The following is an 18,282-nucleotide window of genomic DNA, read 5'->3' on the forward strand; positions in this document are numbered from 1 at the left end:
TTTGAGGCTGTTCCTCAAAGAATATATTATTCTAAATTTTAGTCCCTCTTGATTCAAGTTATCAAATTAATTGTCAACATGAATTTTCAAATACTACTGCAATGACCCTTAAATTACATGGAAATTAAAGTACCCTTATTCTTAACAGTAACACTTGGATGGACTTCTAAATTTCATATAATCCACAAACAATAACACATCACTCTGAAAAAGAACTATTGCCTGAAATGCACGTTACCTCAAATGATCATGACGACTAAGGATAAAGTAAGAGTGCATTTCTCTTTATGATAAAGAAACAATCACAGAGAAACAGTCACGCCTGATGACATGAAACTTCTCAAAGAACTACAAACAGCCATTCTTTCAATTTGAAGGCTTCAAATGGTATTACGAATAATACGTCACATTCTCACTTTTAACGATGTGTATATATATATATACATATATATATATATATCTATATATATATTATTATATATATATGATATATATTTTAATATATATCATATATATGTATAAACTGAATCGTGAAAGTTTGGAACGTGATAAATCCATAAATAAAGGTATAAGCCACGAGGGAAAATAAACAACAGAGTTTCTGCAAGATCTTTCAACGTTCAACGTCCTTTACTCAGCAGATGAACTGACTTACATGACATACAAGAAAGGTCGTATAACTGACAGATAGGGATTATAAAGAGATTAGTACCTAGAATCCGACACCCACCCTGGAAGATGAGTAACCTTCCCAAACAAGCATAAACACGAGTACAATTTTAAAAAAACAAAAAGGTTAAGACAATCTGTCAGACACAAGGACAAGACAATTAAAGGATTATTATAGGTGATAGCTATTCAGAACTTTGGTAAACAAAATCATATTCACAATATATATTAAAGATACATATACGACGAAGATATCTCTAAAGCAACTAATTTTTATTTAAGTCTTTGAGGTCATTCTTAAACATGTTACTAATACATGGGTCTAAATGAAACAGGCCACAACTAATATTGAAATTACAATGAGAAGTAAGTTATATTAAAGCGGATTCTAAAAGATTTCGTGATAAGACATCTTTTGACCTTTCAATTACTGAACTACCAATCCAATTTATTCAATGGTTGTTTTCACATAAATGAATGAATATTGCATTAGATGTTTGCCCAGTTTTTACAGAATATTTATGCTGGCTTAATCTTACTTCTAAGCCCTTGCTCGAGTGTCCGAGATAAAATGAGGAACAGTCCATACATGGAATTTTATATATTATGTTGTTGCTTTCTCTGGGGCCATTTTTTATTAACATTCCTTTTAGTGTGTTATTGTGAATATGTATTGTGAATATGTTTTTCTAGGTACTACTAATCTCTTTATAATCCCTATCTGTCAGTTTATACTACCATTCTTGTATTGTCAATTCCTCACGTAAGTCAGTTCATCTGCTAAGTAAAAGGACGTTGAACGTCGAGAGATCTTGCAGAACTCCCTTGTTTATTTTATTTTCCCTCGTGGCTTATACCTTTATATATATATATATATATATATATATAATATATATATATATAATATAGTATATACTATATATAGATATATATATATATATATATATATATATATGATATATATATACTATATATATATATATATATCTCTATATATACTATATATATATATAATATATAATAGATATAGGATAATATATATATATATATAAGTATATATATATATATTATATATATATTCAGATATTATATATATATACATAATATATAGATATATATATATATATATATATAGATATATTATATATATAGATATATAATATATATATATACTATATATATATGATATATATATTCTATAATATATATATATATATATATAGATTAGCTAGATATATTAGATATATATATATATATATATACTCTATATAATATATATATATCATATAATCACTATATAATATATATATATATAATATATATATATATATTATATATAAATATATGTATATATATATATATATTAATATAGATTATATATATATATATATATATATCTATATATATATATATATATATTAATATTATATAATATATATATATATATATTATATATATATATATATATATATATATATTATTATATAGATGTATTATATATTATATATATAATGATTATATAATAGTCTATATATATATAATATATATATATATAACTATATATATATATACATATATATATGTATAAATATATATATCACAAAGTCTTGGAATTCGTTATTTCTCCAGGATATATACCTCGAACCATTACAGTGGAGATTCCCGGATGTTGAATCCGGGTCCGACCAGATAAAACTGGTTATACGCTGCACCCAGGCCAGGCCTATGCCCTTAGGGGTTGAGGACCACGCTATCCTGCTGACCTGACGCCAGTCCTTCCTGCCCAACTCCGAGGTGCCTCCCCTAAGCTTCAGTGGAGCTGGACGGGAGGGAATATACTTCCTTGGTTCGAGGTAAGTATCGCTAAGAAAAATACAAATTACCAAGAATTTGTGATTTGTTCCAATGCGGGATACTTACTTCGAACCATTACAGTGGAGACTTACTCCTTAGGAGGAGGGTGAAGGTTAGGGGAGGAACAGCCCCAAAGGTTCTAGGTCAGAGGAGGGGAAACTGCTCCCCTTGGTAGTCAACCCTGCTCCATGATACTTGGGGGTTGGTCCGGGGAGGGCCTAAAACAAGCCTGGTGCTGGCATAACCAGGCCCTGACATGTAAAACTATGGGTTGTACTGAACACCATACACACTCCCGTGTATCTTGCCTGAGTATCCTGGATTCTTGACTTGCTCCGAAAGCCCAGAGGGGATAAGGACAAGGATCAGAGGGGTATGAGGAAGAGTCACACACACACACACTCACTTCATACACACCGGCCCGTAAAACCCGAGAGGGGTGAAGAGGGGTCCTAGACCTGTTGCTGGTTTGCCAACACGGGGCCGATCTCAAAGGAGTCGAGCGACCTTCTCGTGCAGTCTTTCAAATAGTGGACAGTGAATGTCAACTGTCTATTCCAAACTCCTGCCCTCAGGACCTGGTCCACTGCCATGTTCTTTGAGAGCGAAAGGGAAGCCCCGATCCCCCCAATGTCATGGGGCCTGGCTCCCTTTGGAGAGGAAAGGCCCCCCTTCTTGTAGGCCCTCCTGATGGTTTCTCTTAACTGGAAGGAGATGGTGTTCTTGGAGTCTGCCTTCTTTTCTCGCCCTGTGGTGACAAAGAGGTTCTTGACCTCCGGCTTGAACCGAGTGGTCCTTTTCAGGTATTTCCGTACTGCACGCACCGGACAGAGGAGGAGATCCTTAGGCTGGTCAGACTTCGGGAGGGCAGGCATGGAAAACTCCACGAATCTGAGGTCCGAGACCAAGGGGTTCTGATTCTTAGTCACGAAGGAGGGGATGAACCTGAATGAGAGTTCTTTCCACCCCCTCGTGTGGGCAACTACGTACGACAGGCCGTGAAGTTCTCCCACCCTCTTCCTGGAGGCCAGAGCTAGTAGAAACACCCTCTTGAGGGTCACCTCCCTATCCAGAATGTCCTTGAGTGGCTCGAAAGGATACTGCCTCAGGGAGTCCAAGACTCTCGCGACATCCACCTGGGAACCAAGCCAGCGCTGGGGGGGCACTTCTGCTCAAAGCTCCTTATGAGCAAGGACAGCAGTTTCGAGTTCCCCAGATCCACTCCTTTCAGGGAGAAGACCTGGCTTAATGTGCCCCTGGCTCCTTTGACCACCGGTATTGACAGGCTTCTGTCCAACCTCAGGTAGGTCAAGAATTCTGCGATGTCTGGGATCTTTGCTCAGAGGGACTCCAGACCCTTCTCCCTACACCAGGTACCAAAAAACCCTTCCACTTCCCCTGGTAGATGTTAGAGGAGGACTCCCTGAGGTAACCGGACATATGAGAGGCCACTCTCACCGAGAATCCTCTCCTGTTCAACAGCCGCTTGGTAGTCTCCAGCCGTGAAGGGAGAGGGCTGGAAGGGTTCCCATGGACCCTCTCGAAGTGGGGCTGCTTCAACAGGTCCGGCCTGAGGGGAGGTTGAGAGGCTGTCTCTAGAAGGTCCTGGAACCACTCCCTGCTGGGCCACCAACTTCAGAGCCGCACCTTTTGCCTTCCTCAGATGGTTGAGGACCTGCCTGAGGACTCTGAAGGGAGGGAACGCGTACATGTCCAGGCCGTCCCACAGGTGTTGAAACGCATCCTCCCAGAACGTGGCTGGATCCGGCACCAGAGAGCAGTGGACTGGTAGTTTGGCATTTAGCCTTGTTACGAACAGGTCCAGGGATGGGGCCCTCCACTTCCCGATTAGTTCTCTGGCTACCTTGGGGTGTAGGGACCATTCGGATCCCACCACCTGACCCCGTCTGCTGAGGCCATCGGCGATTACGTTCTTCTTGTCGGGAATGAACCTTGCCGTCAAGGAGGTTCCGAGGGCTTCGGCCCGGCTCAAGATCTCCTCCATCAAGCCGCAGAGATCCCGGGATCTCAGGCCCCTCTGCTTCTTGACGTAGGCGATCACCAAGGCATTGTTGCACATCAGAGAAACAGAGTGTCCCCTCACTACCTCCTGGAAAGCTTCCAGGGCTCTCTTCACTGCCAAGAGCTCCAGCCTGTTGATGTGGAAGATCCTCTCTTCTTGTGACCATATCCCTCCTGCCGAAAGGGACTTCAGGTGGGCCCCCCACCCTGCCTTCAACGCGTCCGTAAACAGGAACATCTCCGGGGGCACGGACCCAAGGGGCACACCCCGACAAGAGTTCGCAGGATCCAGCCACCAACTGAGGGCCTTCCTTGCTGCCAGTGAGATGGGAGCTGGCTTCTGGGGTGTTTCCTCCTTTTGTGACCATCTTGCTTTTAGGTCCCATTGTAAAGGCCTTAATCTCAGTCTTCCCTGGGGGACTAGTTTTTCCAGGGAGACCAGGTAGCCTAAGAGTCTTTGCCACTCCTTCGCTGGTCTCAGGGAGTGGCTCAGGAAGTTGAAGGCGATCCTTTGGAGGTTTGCCAGTCTGTCCTCCGATGAGAAAGCTTGTCCTTTCTGCGTATCCAACTCCATCCCCAGGTACACCATCCTGGTGGAGGGGACCAGCTGGGACTTCTCCCAGTTCACGACGACTCCGAGGGTCTTGCAAAAGGCCAGGAGGGCGTCTCTCTGCTCTACCAGGCACTCCTTTGAGGAGGAAAGGAGTAGCCAGTCGTCCAGGTACTTGAGGGGGCATATACCTCTCTTGTGGGCCCAAGACAAAACCAGGGAGAACACCCTCGCAAACACTTGCGGGGCGGTTGCCAGCCCCGAAGCAGAGTAACTTGAACTGCAAGCTCTGGTCCTCTCACCTTAAGCGCACATACTTCCTGGAGGACAGGTGTACCGGTATCTAGAAGTAGGTGTCCTTGAGATCCAGGGACATCATCAAATCCTTCTCTCATGGACGCCAGCACCAAGCAAGCCGTTTCCATTTTGAAGGGAGTCTTTAGGACGTAAGAGTTGAGGATCGAAAGATCTGTGACTGGTCGCAACCCCCCCGAAGACTTTTCCACCAGGAAGAGGCGACTGAAGAACCCGGGGGAGTGGTCTACCACCTGCTGGAGGACTCCCTTCTCCAGCAGTGCTTGAACTTCTAGCCTTAGGGCCTCCCGGTGACTGGGGTTCCGGGGCTGAGAAGACAGACTGTCCGGCTCCTCTGTCAGGGGAGGCTTCTGGTCTAGGAAGGGGATTCAGTAGCTGTCCCTGAGGTCCTGGACTTTCCAGGGTTCAGGCTCCGTGATCCCCCCCCCCCAGTTCTGCCAACAGCTCGACTCCTACTTCCTCCTGGGGAAGGGGTTGTTACAACCCCTTCTGGAAGCAGCAGGGGGTCTGGACCTGAACCTGGGAAGGGGGGAGGGTCAAGTCCCCTGGTCTCCCCAGTTCCAAGGGGCCGACTCCACGGAGGTAGAGGAGGGGCGCAAAGGGTCCTATTCTGAGGCTTCAGTCTCTCGTTGGTTCTTTTAGGAGCTGACTGATGTAGGGAAGGAGCCCTATATACGATGAAGTCTTGGATGGCCTTCCTCCACCACTCCAAGGACTCCTCCACCAGCTTCTCCGGAAAGAGAGCGGCCCCCTCCACTGGGGCATTCCAAAGGGTCTTAGAGCTCTCTCTGGAATGTTCCTAGGGAGTTTAGTTTAAACAGAATCCCTTCTCCGCAAGACCCAGTTAGCCCATGACGTGACCAGCTGGGTCGTGAGGAAGCCCAGGGACTTGCCTCCAGACAGAACCAGTTCCTTGTACTGGGCAAGGGAGGCTTCGTCGCTCAAGTCATCGAGGGTGGGGAACCTGGCTACCGCCGCGGACCACAGATCTATCCATGAAGCCACATGTATATAGGTCCAAGCTGTGACCTCCATGGCCATAGCCTCCTGGTGGGAGGAGACTAGCCCTGACGCAAGCCTCTCTCCTGAGAGTCCGGTTGCCAGGGCAGACAAGTTACCCTCCACTGATTCCGGAAGAAGGGGGACTCCTTCTGGGGCATATAGCCTTCTCTGCCTCGGCTTGGACGCCAGAAGTAGCCTAGCCGAGGCGTGCACTTGCAGGGAGTTATTTGACCCCGCTATGAGCTTCTCCACCGCCGTCAGGGCCTCCTTCGTGTTGGTGGACCTAGGGAGGCTGAGAGAGGGCTTAGGTCCCTCTGGTTCCCGAACAGAATGTCGACAGCCAAGGACCTGTTGTCTTCCATAGTCGAGGCTGGCTCCTCTAGTCGGTTCATGGCCCTAATGAGTGAGAGGACATGGCGAAAAGTAGAACTTTCATTCACTGGGCCTAGTTCCTCCAGGGCGTTCTGGAGGTCCTCTTGGATTAAGGTGTCCTCCTCAGCATCCCTCGATGGAGGAGAGACGTCAGACCTCACTCGGGGGGAAGCTGGAGAAGCTCCCCGTTGAGGGGCGCCTAAACCCGGTTGCAAACCGGTCTCCTGTAAGGGGGGATGCCCCGCACACCCGGACCGCCCCGAGGAGGAGCTCGATCCTGAGCGGTGGTGGGGCTCCGAACCCCCTAAGGAGGTATTGGCCCCAGGCTCCGTCCGCGAGGGCGACAAGAGCATGGGAACACAGAAGAAAGGAGCCCACTCGGTCTTGGAGGCCGACCCTATGGCTGACGAGACCGAGGCGGGATCCACTGTGACCAAGGAAGGAGCAGGGAGGGGGCCAGCTGGGAACCCCACGTGTGGAACCGTCCTAGGGGCCACTGGAGCGGGGGCCTCCCTTGGCCGAGTGGGCGAAGGAAAACACCGCTGCCTCCTGCGGGAGTGGTCCCAGCGCCTGTAGCTCCCTCTACGATCCTGGTTACGACGAGGAGAGCAGGAAGAGCAGCTTGAGGACGAGGAGTAGCTGCGCCTCCTACCTCTCCCATGGTGGTGGCTCTTCTTGGAGGAGCATCTTCTCCTATGGCAAGATCTCCCCCTCAAGGAGGAACTCTAAGAACTCACGTCCTCGGCCGAGTCCCGTCATCTCTTGCCTCTCCTCCGGCAGCTCCCATCACGGGAGAGACCGGGGAGCGTTTCGGCTGCTTTGGGAACACCCCCACCAAAGCTGGGCCACCCCGGAGGGCCGCTCCCAGCTCCTCCTGCCCTCTAGGAGGGAAGCCACAGGATGAGAAATCATCGTCCTTCAGCGGGGACCTGCCTGGAGTACGAGGAGGGAAGAAATCCCCCACAGCAGGAGAGGGAAGGGCTGGAGCCGGGCAGGCGGGTGGCTCTGTGACCGGGTACACCGGCCCGGCTCCGGCCGTGAGCTACGCGCTTCGCTCGAGAGCAGGGAGAGCGCAGATGGAAGAGCTGCAGCGGGGCGAGCTGTAGTGGGGAGGGACGGGCACTCCGCCTGAACCGATGCTAAGAGAGAAGTCCAGGACAGGGTACCCTGTAACTGCAGCCGCATCCAGCAATCCCTCAGCACCGCGGAAACATTGAGTACAGCCTGTGGGGGCTCATCGGGACACCCCCTTGGGGGCGACATGGCAACGGACTCACCTAGGCCCTCTCGCTGGGAGAGGGCAGGGGAAAGAACCTGGCGAAACGCGGGAGACTTCCTCTCCGACGATATCGAAGGGGAAGGGGGCACCCCCATCTTGGCTGCTACTCCTACTCCTCGAATCCCCAGAAAGTTTCACCGACAAGGACTTTGGCTTCTTCTTCGTAGATGCCAAATCCCACTGGTACGAAGCCCAAGAGGCGCATTCCAAGCACGTGTTGTCTTTAGAGCAAGCGAATTACACAACAAGTGAGGATCGATGAGAAGGGGCGAAAGAAATGCTCCACAAGCCCAGCCCTCAGGACCGGGGCATCGACTTTGAGGCTCGGGGCCGACATCACACATAAGATCGACACTAGTACACAAAACACACACAAAGGAAAAGGAAATGGGCTGGACACCGGAAGATCAGGGGTGTGTACATGTGCCTGCGACCAGAGAAGGACCATCAGGTCAGCAGGATAGCGTGGTTCTCAACCCCTAATGGGCATAGGCCTGGACTGGGTGCCACGTATAACCAGTTTTTTTCTGGTCAGACCCGGATGCGACATCCGGGAATCTCCACTGTAATGGTTCGAGGTAAGTATCCTGCATCGGAACAAATGATATATATATATATATATATAGTATATATATATATATATATATATATATATATATACATATATACATACATACTATATATATATATATATATATATATATATATATATATATATATATATATATATATATGTGTGTATATATATATATATATACACACACATATATATATATATATCTATATATCACCTTACCTGAATCATTGCAATAATAATGGGAATAAATACCAATGGAGCTGTAAGTACGGGTTACAGTACTGCTGTAAGCAGGTTAATAGAGCCATGATTCAAGCGCCTTAAGTCCGGAACGACTTAACCCTAACCTGATGTAACCCGGGGACTGCCTATGTGCGTATGTATATATATATATATATATATATATATATATATATATATATATATATATATATATATATATATGTATATGTATACATATATATATATATATATATATAGTATATTATTATTATATATATATATATATATATATATATATATATATATATATATATATATATAATATATACACACACACACATATATATATAGATATATATAGTATATATATACTATATATATATATATATATATATATACACCACACACATATATATATAGGATATATATATATATATATATATAATATATATATATATATGATCGTTCTAAGATATATATATATATATATATATATATATATATATATATATAAATAAATATATATATATATATATATATATATATATATATATATATATATAAGATACTTTTAACTCGAACAATAGTAGACTGTTGAAGGAGGAAGTACAACTTAGGTGGTCCTTAAATTATCATTTTTTGTGACGTTTCAAAACACAAAGGTTTCATTTTTAAAACTATAAAGACAAAGAACAATAGAATTAAAATTAAAAGTGCTAAAATACAAATACAAGACATGATACATTATAAATACCATGATAAAAACTAGTTGTAGCAGAACAAACCATCAAGAGAGAAAGGAAGGATGGAAGTCAGAAGGAACAAACCAGAAATAGCCGGCAACAGCTCATGTTTGGTGAAGAGTTGTTGAGGAATCCGTGAGCGGTTGCCTTTTGTCATTTCTGGTTTGTTCCTTCCGACTTCCGTCCTTCCTTTTCCTCTTGATGGTTGGTTCTGCTACTACTAGTTTTAATCTTGTTATTTATAATGTGGTGAAATTATATTCTCCGAGTGCTCGAAATGGTCCACAGCACATAATTTTCTTTAAAAAGGCAACAACGTTAGGAATTTTAGGCGCTGGAATTACAACATAACAAAACACGAAAAGAGAAGAGAACTAACCTAGCGTTCTTATATAACTCCCCTATACACATTCGGCCAAACATGCAAATTAACTTATATAAGATACTTTGCTAGTTCAATGTTTTCATGAAGATAGGTATAGGAAGTAGTAATCACATAACTAATATAGAATGGCAGTGCTCGCCACTATCGGGACCCACGAACGTCCCCTAAATTGTCAGTGTGCACAGAAACCTGGACAGCAGCACACTACGCCAACGCTAAGGCGGGAAAAAAAGTGGAGGGAAACTCGTCGCATTTGCAAAATACGGGTAAAAAAATATCACTTACAATTAACAATAATTAGTAATTATTAATTAGTAAATCACATAATCTACGGTAAAATTAATGTAAAGAAATTAACATTTTTCTTTCAATGGAAATGGAAATTAAATGTGTCATTTTATGACATTCTCGGGTCAAGGCCCCCCCGCCCCCCAAAAAAACCTAATTTCTCACATAAGAATTAAACTTAACTTACAAGGCTCCTTGTTTTATGAGCTCTCTCCTCTCTAGTGTAGCTCTAAGTTTTGCTAGCACGTTGAGGACGTGTTTCAATCATTTGACCAGGGGGACGAGGTATTTCATAACTAGGAACATCAGTATTCATATTATCATCAAGATTACCTATAAGTTCCTCATTCACTGGTTCACTAACCTCCAAAGGTACAAGCTTTTCAACTGTTCATGTATTGACATGACCTTTGCAGTACAGATCTACAGAACGTATGACTCCTTCTGAATCAGGTCGAAGCTCAACAATTCTACTTAAAGGCCACTCACTTCTTGGAGATTCAACTTGGACCAAAACAACATCCCCAATTTTAAGATCATTAAATTCCCTAGCTCTATCAGAACCATAATGACATTCTCTTAAGAAAATTATATATTCATTCTCCCAGACCTTCTCAAACTTGGAAATTATACAAGACAATAAGGAAAATTGCTTATTCAATTGCTCGTGGTCCATGTAAGTAGGATCAGATTCATCCTCTAAAACTACTGGTGGCAAAGCTTCAATCGATCTGCCATATAGGAGATGTTAAGGTGACAAGGGTTCTGGAGACATCCTATCACTGTTGATATAAATGAGCGGTCTATTATTAACACGAGATTGAATCTCAACAACCACAGTCTGAAGTTCATCTAAACTGACTCTCTTGTGATACAAAACCTTCCGCAAACAATTCTTAACAATCTTAATCATCCTGTCATTGAAGCCACCTTGCCAAGGTGCTCTGGGAGCAATGAATTTCCAAACAATACCACGATTACTAAAATATTCTCGTATTTGAGGATCACTACATATTTCCTAAAGAAACTTGGCGGTTGCTTTAAAGTTTGTTCCATTATCTGAAATTATTTGTTTGGGAACAGATCAGGTGCCACAAAACCTAGATAAATTAGTAAGAATGATTCTGCTGTCATATCTAAAGCCACATCTAGGTGAACTGCTCTTGTAGCTGTACAAGTAAACAAGCAGATATAAACCTTCCTTGGCTCATTATCTTCAGTCTTTATAATGACAATAGGCCCAGAATAATCAACACCTACATTCTCAAATGGTCTGTTCAAAACAACTCTATGTAGTAAAGGTAAAGTAGGGGGACCAGGGTAAACACAGGGCTTACCTTCAACTTTCCTGCAGATAACACATTTTCTAATCACTTTGCGTACTGCTTGCCTTCCCTTGGGGATCCAAAGTTGTCAATGAATAGTAGCAAGTTTCCTGTACTCCTCCATGTAAATTATACTCATGTACCTTTAGAGTGAAAAGTTAGTTAAATGTTCTCCCGGTGGAACTAGTACAGGGTATTTGGAATTCACAGCAATCTCAGCATGCTGGAGGCGACCTCTTGACCTCATCAGTCCAATGGATGGATCAAAATACAGACCTAAGTCCTTAATCAAATCATAGTATTCAACAGACAAGCTATGTGGTTTCTGCAAAGATCATACAAGCTCTTAAATTCAATAGCATCAGGATTCTCAGAGTAAAACAGCCAAGCAAAGATTTCTTTAAACTTAGTAAGTTGATAATATCTCGGCCAATAAACTGCTGGATCTGGTAAAGTTATCTTTGACACTTGATTCGGTGATATCTTGAGTACCAATTTTTTCAGAAACTGAAATACATGTTTCGTTATCATGAAAGTCTTCTCCAGAGAAGAGCATTCTCTAACTTCAAACAAACATTCAACCTTCACTGGATCAATTTGTCTCACAGCTGTTATCTCATAAGCTACAACTTCGTCCTTTTGACTTGGCCACAAACTTTCACATGGTAGCCAAGCAGGACCTTTAAACCATTAAGAATTTGACACTAAGCTTTTAACTTCAACTTCACGAGTCATTAAATCAGCAGGATTTTCTCCTGTAAACACATGAAATATTTGATAATTGGCTGACACTTCTCTGATCTCAGCCAACCTGTTCTTGACATAAGTAATTTTGCAATTATCGTTTCTGCCCCATTGAATAGCGGCCTCATTATCAGACCAAATCACAGTTCTTGAAATATTAATACCACTTAAAACTTTGTGAATGTAGTTGGCTAATTTAGTCCCTAACCAAATTGATGTCAGTTCCAATTGTGGAAGAGTTTTTGTTTTAAGGGGGCAACCTTAGCTTTTGCCATAACAAGATTACTTTCTCCATTTCCTCCCAAATAGGCTGCACAACCATAAGCTTTGGTCGACTTGTCACAAAATATGTGCAAAACATAGTTTACTCCTTGAATTGCAACTTTGCGAGGTACTGAAAATTCACTAAGTGCCTTGAACTCTTCATATATTCCATCCAACTACTTAAAAATTCTTTACCTAGTGGATCATTCCAGGAGACATTAGTCCTGCAAGCAGCCTGAATAAGGATTTTACCCCTTACGATTACTGGACAAAGGAATCCTAGTGAATCAAAAACAGTAGGACCAAATTAAGTATATTGCGTTTTGTGATTACTTCAGGTACAAATATTTTAGCCGACTTCAGACTAAGCATGTCTGAGTTGACATCCCAATTCAATCCAAGAACTGAAGTAGTGGTAGGAACAACATAACCACTGTTATCTTCTCCGATTTTAGTTTTAAGTTTCTCATTGTTAGTTACCCAAGTCCTGAGTTGCACATTGGCACTCCTTGGTTGCTTGTTAGCCTTAGCATAAAATTCTAACAATTCTATATCATTAGACATACTACCCTGAAGATTATCAACATAAAAGGATTTGGCAATAAAATTCTTAACGGAGCAACCTGACCGACTCAAATGATAGTCAAGTGTTGCCATCAACAAATATGGAGATGATGTGCTACCAAACAGCACACTAGCAAATCTATAAGTCTAAACCTGCTTCTGGGTTCTGCGGATCTCGGAACCACAGAAACCTAACAAAATCTCGATCAACATTCTGCAGGCCTACCCGCAAAAAGGCCTTGCTAATATCTGCACTAAATGCAAAATCATTGACGCTAAACTTTAACAAAACATCACCTAACTTCTCTGTCAGGGAGGGTCCCTTGATTAAACAATCATTGAGAGAAGGATTATCCTTTCCATCTTGAGCACTGCAATCATACACTATCCTTAAGGGGGTAGTGTTCGAATCTTTAAGCACCCCATGATGCGTATTAGCACCAGCTACTACATCAGGAACTTTCTCACTAAATTTCTGTTTTAACTGATCCTGGATGATATTATGGTATGCATCCAAACGTCCAGGAACCTTAGATAAATTTTTCCTTAATGTATACACTTGACTTGAAGCCATTCTATAGTTGTTGGGCAAAACAGGGCAATTTTCTTTCCAGGGAAGACGAACAAAATACTGTTCATTTTGATACTTAACACTATTGACATACCTTTTGTAGACACAATCATCTTCTACAGATGGGGCAGTTGGATTGATGCCTATCGATTCTAATTCCCATAATTTATGAACTTGTTCATTATTCTCTTCAATCAAATCACTAACACAAAGAGGAGAAATAGCAGTTAATCTGCAAACAACATCATTTGTCTTAATGGAAGTTTCCAAACTATTGGAAAATTGCGAGGAAATCTTACCAAATGGAATGTAACCACCAGGTGTCTCAAACAATCTAACACCATACTTGGTAACACCACCAACAAAATCAGCAAAATAGTCAGAATCCACCATTAATTAAATCCCTGAGACAGTGCTGGATGAAATTTCATCTGCAGTTTTAATCCCTTTACCCTGCAGCATTTGATAAACCTTATGCATGTCTGGTGCAGAAATACTACCTGGTAACTCATCAACAATTACAACTCTCATCTTCTTAATCCTCCTACCTAAAGAAACTAGAGGTGTCAAATTATCCCTCCTTTGGCTGGGACTGAAAACCTTGTAAAACAAGTTGTTGACTCGCAACAGTCTTTAGCTGCAGTGCAGTAGCTAACTTGGAAGTAATAAATGAAATCTGCGATCCTGGATCGAAAAAGCAGCGAACATACTGTGACTTAGCATTATCATTATTAGATACCTTAACCTGAGCCGTAGCTAAAGCAGAAGAATATTTGGACCCAGCACTCTTTGTACTTGAAACTACACTCTTATCCTCAATTTCAATGTTTGTAGTACTCTTAACTTGCTTATCTGACTTTACAGTACCATCTGATTTCACCTCACTTTGCAACTTGCCTCCAAAATTGCTGTAGCAAAAACCTTCATTATGATTAGTCTTATTATGCATATTTCTTAAACATCTAGAACACCGTCCCATATCTATCAGCCTACTTCTTCGGGAAATTGCATCAGCATACTTTGAGCATCGTCCGGCTCCGTGACTATCTGATGAACACAATAAATATTGGTTATTAGATGTTGCTTCAACTGTATAAGTTCCAACCTGAGTCTTATCTGTAAATACCAGCCGTGTCTGGTTGGAGGATTTCACTTTATCTCTAACTTGAGATTTGCCACTATCCTGAGGAAATTTATCACTATCAGACTGCAAACTAGACCAAAAAAAAAAAAAAAAAAAACAATCACCTAGCATCAATGTAAAGAAATCAAGAGAAATGAAAAATGAATGTGATTGTGAATTTTTTTATCGTTAATGTTTATTGAGTAAGTGTTTAGCGAATTGTTAGGGTCTAGTGAGTAAGCGTTTAGTGAATGTTCATGAGTAAGTGTTTGATGAATGTTTAGTTTAGGGTTTAGTGACTGTTTAATGTGTCAGTATTCAGTGAATGTTTACTACTGTTTAATGTGTCACTATTCAGTGAATGTTTACCGAGTCTTTAGGATTTAATGAATGTTATTGAAGGTTTATTGTGTAAGTATTCAATGAATGTTTTGTCTTTAAGGTTTTAGTGAATGTTTTGTGAATGTTAAGTGAGCGTTTAGTGAATGTCTTGTTAGTGTTTAGTGAATATTTAGTGTGTTAGTATTCAGTGAGCGCTTAGGGTTTAGTGACTGTTTAGTGTGTAAGTATTCAGTGATTGTTTAGCGAGTGTTTAGGTTCAGTTAAAGTTTTGTGATTGTTTGTGTGGTGAATGTTTAGTAAGTATTCAGTGAGTGTTTAGTGAATGTCTTGTGAATGTTGCTGTTTAGTGAATGTCTTGTGAATATTAGTGTTTAGCAAATGTTTAATGTCTTGTGAATGTTAGTGTTTAGCAAATGTTTAGTGTGTAAGTGTTTATTGAGTTTTTAATGCGTAGATGTTCATTCACTGTTTAGTATTTAATAAGTGTTTAGGATTTGATAAGCATTTAGCATTTAATGAGTTCTTAGTGTTTAGTGAGTGTTAATTGTTTAATTAATGTTTAGAATTACGTGAGTGTTTAGTGAATGTTTACAGTGTGTTTGGGGTATAATGAGTATTTAGTGAGTTTAGTGTTTTAGGCGTTTAGGTTGGATTTAGTGTTTAGCGAGTGCCTAGTGAGTGTTGGGTATTCAGTGTTTGGTGTTATTGACTCTATTGAGTGTGAGTGTATGTTAAGAGTGTGTGTGTGTGTGTGTGAGTGTATAGTGAATGTATGTAAATGTGAGTGCTTACTGAGTGTATGTGCATTGTGAATGTTACTGTTTAGTGATTGTACTACATTACTGTTTAGTTAGTGCTTCGCTACTGTGTGCAAAGAAAGTCCTGTAATTTACACAGGAACCATTTATGCTTCACATTGCTTAGATCCAAGAGCAGATGCTTAGGCCTTGACCACAATGGTCGGAGTGCTTAGGCCTGTTTTCATAAGGTAATTTTTCTCTGTGAAATTGGGTCAAATAATAATAATAATAAAGATTAAAAAAATAATAGTAATAAAATATAATACTAAGAGTTGGACCGAGACCTTTAAATATGGCCTCCCGGAGTCCCTCTCGGCAGGGAGATCGCTACTCCAGTGATTGACGCCCTATGACTTGCACACAACTGACATATTTGCACTTTCGGTTGTCCGATATTTATGACTGTTGGAGACGCATTATAAATCATATTAGCAATGGTAAATACATTGAACAGACATGAGGATATTGTATGATGTGTACCTGTCTGCTGGAATAATGAACAATGAAAGTAAAAATATTACTAAGGGGAAAATTAGCCAAATAATGGTCGTTAAAGCCAGCATCGATAGATTGTACTGAAACACTGCATAGGCTGGCTGTGGTGCGTGCCGGCGGGAAGTTAAGAGACAAACACGCCCAGTTGTCTTTAAACATAAAACTGCTGGCAATTTTCGCCTTGATTTGCCCGTAAGTAAAATTTTTAGCGGAGTTTAAATTTTCTTCCCTGAATATATATGATACCGGATACTTGGTGAAAGCGTACAGATCAATTTGAGTGGGGCAGCCGAAAATAAGTGGACTATTAGATAATTGACATGCTATTATTTTAGGCCTACTTAATTTGGGAGTCAGGAGCTCCAAGTTGTATGATCGTCAACTTCGGGAGGGGGAATAGAATGGGGGAAAATGTTTTGTAGTTAGCCAATCTTGAACAATTCATTCACATTTCTGTTTCTAGTAATTAATTGTGTTGTGATACATCATCTCTTTGTGAATGTGCGGGTGCTAAAACGGCTCTTCATGACGGGACTTTGGTCTTAATATCAATCCAACTCCCATATCCGATAAAAATTCCATTTCATCCACACGAACCAACAGCAACTAAAGAACAATTCAGTTGGTGGCAAGATACGTTGGGCTACGAACCTCGACATGGCTGCAGTGCCCTAACTATAGGCCTATTCTGCAAAAAGAACAGAAAATGACCAAAGACGCTACTAAAACGAGAATACTTATCTTACATTTCTTTTTTTAGAGGAATTGAGAGTGGCACCATATGACTGGTTTAATTATTCAAAAATGCTCAGCACACTTACTTGTAGCTGTTGTCACTTGTGACCCCTCCCATTCAGAAAAAAATACTACTTTGTGTGAAGTAATAACTCCACACCAAAGGATAGTGCTAATATATATATATATATATATATATATATATATATATATATATATATATATATTATATATTTATTATATATTATATATATATATATATATTATATGTATATTATTTATATAATATTTATATATATTATATATATATATATATATTTGTGTATGAAACTATAGAAAGTAGTAAGTCTCATAAATAGTTTGTCATATAGATGTGATGGAATTAATGAAGTGAGATATTCCATACTTCAATAGGAATTTAAAAAAATAACTCGGGCAGTAATTCTTATCCTGAAACATCACAATATTTCTTCAATTTTTTGTCTTTTACACTTTCTTAGGCTCACAAATTTTAGATAATTACCATATTTCTAATATTAATACTGCTTATGATAGATTTTCAAGATAGATAATTTCAAGGAGTCCCATCTCTCCCCTCCAATCGTAGGTTATGTCTGTCAGGGGGGAAACCACCCACTAAAATGTCTGACATTAACACCATAGCATTCTACGATATGCAGTGCTATTATTGTACAAATTTTACTTGGTATCTCCAATGTTGGATGCAGATCCTGTCTCCACCTCCCTCTCCCCCTCCCAACTCGTTGTGGGGTGTCAGTCAGGGGGTAACCGCCCACTAAAATGTCTGGCATTACCACCACAGTACTCTAGGATGTGCAGTGCTAATTGTAGTACAAATTTTACTTGGGATCTCCAATGTTGGATGCAGATCCTGTCTCCCCCTCCCCCTCCCAACTCGTTGTGGGGCGTCTGTCAGTGGTTAACGACCCACTAAAATGTCTGTCATTACCACCACAGTACTCTAGGATGTGCAGTGCTATTGTACTGTAAATTTTACTTGGTATCTTCTAAGTTGGATCT

At 41.1% G+C, this 18,282-nt stretch overlaps 1 protein-coding gene across 2 annotated transcripts in view; it reads right to left on the reverse strand.

Annotated features, from left to right (window-relative positions):
• The window catches only part of LOC135197199 (myb-like protein A), a 162,239-nt gene that overhangs the window by 49,368 nt on the left and 94,589 nt on the right, over window positions 1-18,282 (reverse strand). The window lies entirely within an intron of this gene.

Source organism: Macrobrachium nipponense, chromosome 18 (assembly GCF_015104395.2).
Source record: "Macrobrachium nipponense isolate FS-2020 chromosome 18, ASM1510439v2, whole genome shotgun sequence".
Classification (NCBI taxonomy): domain Eukaryota; kingdom Metazoa; phylum Arthropoda; class Malacostraca; order Decapoda; family Palaemonidae; genus Macrobrachium; species Macrobrachium nipponense.